Below are 6,278 nucleotides of genomic sequence, written 5' to 3'. Positions count from 1 at the left end.
TTTTGGCTTCAAAACTCAAGCTCACTGCCATTGAGTCAGGCCCATCTCACAGAAACCCTCTAGGACCGAGTAGCCCTGCCCCTGAGGGTCTCCAAGACTAACTCTTGATGAGCGGAGAAAGTTTCCTCGGTCTCCAAGACTAACTCTTGATGAGAGGAGAAAGTTTCCTCTTCCTCCTGCTGAGAAGCTGGTGGCTTCTAACTGCTGTCCTTAAAGTGAGCAGCCAAACACATAACGCAGTATCCCACCAAACCAGGACTCTTTTTGATTTTGCTTATATAGTCTTTATTTTGTTGAGAATTTTTTCTTCGATTTCTATTTAATTGATTGCTTTTTTACTAAGAATGGATGTTGGATTTTGTCAAGTGGTTTTACTCTATCAATTGATATCATCAAACTGATTTCTTCATTTTCTTTTATTTATATGATATGCTCCAGCAATTATTTTTCTAATCTTGACCCATCCAAACATGATTGGTAAAAACCCATTTAATTATGATTTTTTTTAAATGTTGAATTCTATCAGGATTTTGCTGGAAATTTTTAGCATCTATGACCATATGGCTATTGGTCTATAGCTTTCTATTCTTACAGAATTTTTTTCTATGTTCTTCTCCCAGTCTGTACACATCTATGATCTATCTCAATCACATTTTCAGCTACAGAGTTCAGAAGATGCAATAGCATGGCATAAGTATTTTTTCAGATTTAGTACATGCATAAATCAAAACATGCATTTGAAGTGAAAAATTATGAGTGTCTAGGTACACAGGATACATCCCTGTCTCTGTGTGTCGGTTTACATCTGTCAACCAGGATAGTAACTGTTTTTCAGGATTATGTTGGTAAAAAATGGGTAATGGAAATATAAAACTATTTAACAAACCCCCTTGTATAAAGGTTTAATTTTGTATTTATTATGCATGTTTATAAATAGTAAGTATAATTTTAATTGTTCTCAATAATATAATTTTGCTTAACTTTGGTAAAGTAATGTCTATACATCTTAAATTATATATCTTCATATGCATTCACGTGGAATAAACTTGTTCAGCCAACATGAAGATAATAGAAATCACTTCCATTTTTAAAAGTGCACCCTTTTCCTAGTGAGTAATTGTCAATTATAACAATGATTTCAATCTCTATCACCATAAAAGGGTTTAACTTATTTTTGAACTTTACATAATATGTATGCTTACAACTATTTTTATTTAGCATAATATATACAAGATCTATTAATATATTTTGCTATACTAAATATAGTGAATTAATATGACCATTCTAGTTATAATCATTCCTAGCCAGTGGCTATAATTCCATTTTGAATGAATTCTCTGCTACAGGATGCAGAAAGGATGTATCCTTAGTAGATATGACCTTACTAGAGAGTGTAAGTCACTATCCTATGTTTTCTTGGGGGCATGGAGCACTAATAGACAAAACCCATGTTTCCATCATAGCCATTCCTCTGTGGATACGAGCCATCTCAGAAGCAAGAACACAGAGAAACATTGCAGAACTCTCAGAAGCAGGGCCTGTTACAGACCTCTCCCTGAAGTAGTGGAGGTCCAGACCAGAGGATACAGCATAGAGACCGTAGGACAGAACTAAGGAGCTAGGTAAAAACCAGAGATCACAGCAAGGAAACCATGAGACAGAACAGAGTAATAGTGCTAAGACTGTGGAACTGTAAGGAGAGCAATAAGTAAGCTTCCTGGTCCACAGAGGCAGAGGCCCAATGGCCACTTGGCTGAGAGGTTGAGACCAAGAGATGTGACTGCTGGCTGAAGAGAGGGTTCCTGCGGACCAGTGACGGTGTCCTTACTATGTACTGATCCTGATGTGTGGGAACTGATGAACTTCCCTAAGAAACCCCCAGTAATCGTGGGTTCTGTCTGTGGGTTCTACCTGGTCAATACCAGGAATTATCAAATCCTACTTGGAAGTAGAATTCTAAGGGAGAAATAACTTGTGTCAGATTATTAAGTTTAGATCACTTCTTTAGTCGACCATCTAGAGTTAAAATGTAGATAGTTAAAATGCACTTACTTCTAGGAGTATTTGTTAACTCCAAATGGAATAATTTATATAAATTGCTGTTCAGATCAATTGATTTTGTTGCCCTCTATGTACCCTGCTATCGTGAAGTTAATCAAAAAGAATCAGAATAGCAATATTAACTACTATTGAGAAAACATAAATCGGGTATTTTTAAATATAAGCCTCAATCTTTCACCAATCATCTTTGAAACTTCCCATTCTCAGAAAGTTTCTGAGTAAATGTACCCAGAGGTGGCAAGACTTATATAGATACTATCCTTAGCTTCTCCCAGCCGGGTGAGAGTAAAATGAGGGTTTTTCTCTCTAAATTCAAAGCTTGAGACTTCTTTTTGGCAGTCTTGTGTGGGAGTCAATTCACAGAAAGCGGTAGGGAACGCATAGGTCCTATCATGAGTCCTTTTGCCTCATTTTCTATCAGGGCGAGAGCTAGATCCAGGATTGCAAGAAAAATGGGCTTCAGTTAGTGTGGTAGGTAGGTTTGTCGTGCCAACGTGGCCAATGACCACACATGAGATTAGCTGAAGGGCAGAGAGATCAATGGCTCCGGGAGCATCGCCTCTCTCTTGCTTACTCTTTAATTATCAGACCTGTGTGCAGCTGCCTTGTTTGTTCTGTGCCTCCATTTGCAAGCTACACTACCTGTGGGAGACCTAACCCGTGGACTGTGTCACTGTAACTTGAATTTCCTTCAAGACCTGCTTCGCCACACTACTGGACGGTACCTCTCATGAGCTGGGAGACATTGCAGAAGACAAGCCACATGGACACAACCAGACCTCTGAAGCTTGAGAAACGGCAGAGAGACCCCTGCCAGTGCTGAGATGCTTACAATGCCACTGGACCCAAAGACTTTCTACCCACTGGCTTGTGATCATCCTGCATTTGGCTTCATTGCATGTGTTTCGTGAGTCTGAAGAGGACTTTATAGATTGGTATTGGACATATGGGTTAATATCAGGCTTATGGCCTTGGACTGGACTGGGTTGGGATGTTTTCTCAATGTTCAATTGTTCTTGTATATAAATCCCTTTCTTATACACATATGTGTGTCCATGGATTTGTTTCTCTAGCCCACCCAGACTAACACAGTTAGGTTTGCAGCCAATTCCTACAAGAGAATGCTTAAGCAGGGAATATTACTGTTCCTCTGGGTCCTAGCATTCCCAAACAAACACCCTTCACTCTTCTTGGAGAGTTCTCTAAGGACTCCTTATCTTGATGATCAATCTACCCTCATCCCCATCCAGCTAAATAGGTTTCATTTAACTACATACCAGTCTAGACCTCAGATTCCATGAGAATTATGATTAAGTTTATCAGCAGGCTGTCAGAAGTAAAATGCTAGGCTCCGTTATAAAATCCCAATTTGACCTGCAGATTCATTGAAACTATAATCAATATTCCATCCTTTTCTATATAGAGAGGGCCAATGATTAAAAGGTGTATACGGAAAAGGCAACAAATGCAGAATACTCAACACAATATGGAAGGAGAACGTAGTTGGAGGGCTGATAGTATCTGATTTCAAAATTTTCAATAAAGTTACAGTAATCAACTGTCAGGAACCATGGTGATGTAATGGGTTGCTATGGGGCTACTAACTACAATGTTATCAGTTCAAAAGCACCATCTGCCCTGCAGGAGAAAGATGAGACTTTCTAATCCCATACATAATTACAGCCTAGGAAACCGTAGGCACCTGTTCTTCTCTGGTCACTATGAGTCCTACTTAACTCCATGGCAGGGGGTTATTGTTGTTGTTGTTGTATAGCATCACAGTGCATTATTGGTGAAAGAATAAAGAAACAGATCAATGGGACAGAGTAGAGAACCCAGAAAGAGACGCACACACATATATCCAACTGATCTTTTACAAAAGGGCATAGGAAATGTAATATTTGATACTGGTCAACTATATGACAGTCTCTGGAGAAGGACATCATGCTTGGAAAAGCAGACGGGCAGTGGAAAAGAGAAAGACCATTAGCAAGATGGACTGACAGGATGCGCAGTACTGACGGTGTTTCATTTTGTTATACAGAGGGTCTCTCTGAGTGAGCATGGACTTGAAGTCATCTAACAACCCAGCTGGCTGTCCATATTAAATAATGAATCTAAACAGACACCATAGCTCTTAAATTTCTGCTCACAATGGATGTTAAGCCTAAATGTAAAATTATATGTACATATATAGGTATATATATAGGTATATATAATTTATATTTATTATATATACGTGCATGTATATATAAAATTTTACATCTTTTATATTCAAGATGATATCATAGGATAGAAGTATAACTGACCTGGGGTTTGACAATATCTTTAGAAACAACACCAAAGCTCATCCATAAAAGAAAACTGGATAATTGTGCGTCAGAACGCGACATGAAAATCTTGATAAAGAGATGAATGTCAAAAAGTCAGTCTTTTTAAAAAAAATTCCTGAGTATATATAATCATTCTCTGTCTATTTTTATCTATGTTCATTTATTCCTGTCTTTCATTCAAGCTGACTAGAGGATTTCACTTCCGTGTGATGCCAGGCTTTTATGCCGAGCTTTGTCATTGTAATGAGAATATAGTGTTCTATTCGATGCAGATTATGTGCTAATTGTTAATTTCACATGCAGTGGTTTTCCTAACGAGGTTTGCAAAGCAGGTGCTAGCTTCATTTTCAGAGTCGCAGAAGAAACCATGATCTAGGCAATGTTCTCTCAGAAGACTTGAGAAGCGATCTTGCCGCTTTGATACCTTAGCTTGTCCGTGGGAAGAGGACAGCAGAGGACTCAAAGCAAAAGCGTCTCCATTCCAAAACAGGTTTCATATCAGTCCCTTGAGCTCAGGCATCCATGTTGTATTGGAGCAACTGAATGATTTCTTAGACACCATCCATATATACTTGCAACTAATGAATTTTGCATGAGATTAGTTGTTTTACTTCCTTATCAAAAGAGAAATAGAGACAGAGGGGAAATATATACATTGTTTTGATTTCCTTAAATTATAACCACCCAGATTTTGATACTGATAAGTAGTTCCTTTACTGACTCAAGAAAAATTTATAATATCTATTATTAATCTCATCTTTATGTCACCCAACCCAGCTTTTCACCAAATTTTCCACTTCTCTGTTCATCATACTCCTTTGTTTCTGAGACATAAACAATGATGTAACTCCTGATTTTACTCAAATTTCATATATGAATATATTTTTATCAACATTTTCTTTTCTGTATAAGACCCATCTATTCCTTTCTCTCTGTATTTATTACATATCTTAAAATCAAGGTATTCATTATTCTACACCAATGACTTTGTCATAATTCCTTAAAATGCACAAAGAACTAATTTCATTGAAAAATAATTTTAGAAAATGATTCTGCCAAATCCTTTAATAGGTTTTTAGAATTAATTTATTTAATGTAAAATTATTTTTACATTAGCGAATTACTTACTATGTGTCTTCCAGAGGAACCCATTGATTAGTAGTATAATGTTTACCTAAAAGTAATAAACTTTTAAAAAGAATAAGTGATCACTCAAAATAGGAGACACTTCTAAAGCCATACTTGCATCTGTGTGGCTAACTTCTTTGTTGGTAAATTTTGAGCCACAAACATGTTTTAAATCACTGAAAATATTTTCTAATTATCCAACTATATAACTATATAGTTTGATTATATTTTTAGGGTCCAATTTCTATTCAAATTCTTACTGCGTATCTACAGAATAGTTTTTATCATGACAGAAAAGTTCTTTTGGGCAGCACAAATCCAGATGAATGAACTTTGTCTGAGATATTATGTATGACTAAGTAGTTCCCAGAATCTGTGGACCTTAAGAAAACTGATGAGATGAAAATTACTTCTACGGAGTAGAAAAGATGACTCCAAAGTTTATGTTTTTATTACTATAGGCCATTAATCAGCTGAGAATCTAACAATTTATTCTAGCGTTCCTTTTCTCCACTGAAGATAAATAATGAAGAGTTTCAAGATATTAATTTCTTATATTATCCTTTGAATCCGTGTACTATTAGCTGATTTCTTCTGAGTTAAATGAAACCTAGCTAGGTGCCCACTTTGTATCTGCACATGCATCACTGTTTTACACAGTGCAGATCAGCAGATTTGGCTTCTTGTTCGTGTGGTTTGCTGCCATCAATTAGATTTCAACTCATGTTACAGTTTGAAATCACAGATAGTCCCCAT

The sequence above is a fragment of the Echinops telfairi genome, unplaced genomic scaffold (assembly GCF_000313985.2).
Source record: "Echinops telfairi isolate 266 unplaced genomic scaffold, ASM31398v2 ScPeMD7_31;HRSCAF=116, whole genome shotgun sequence".
Lineage (NCBI taxonomy): Eukaryota > Metazoa > Chordata > Mammalia > Afrosoricida > Tenrecidae > Echinops > Echinops telfairi.
The sequence above is the reverse complement of the archived record's forward strand: the minus strand, read 5'-3'. Positions refer to the sequence as shown.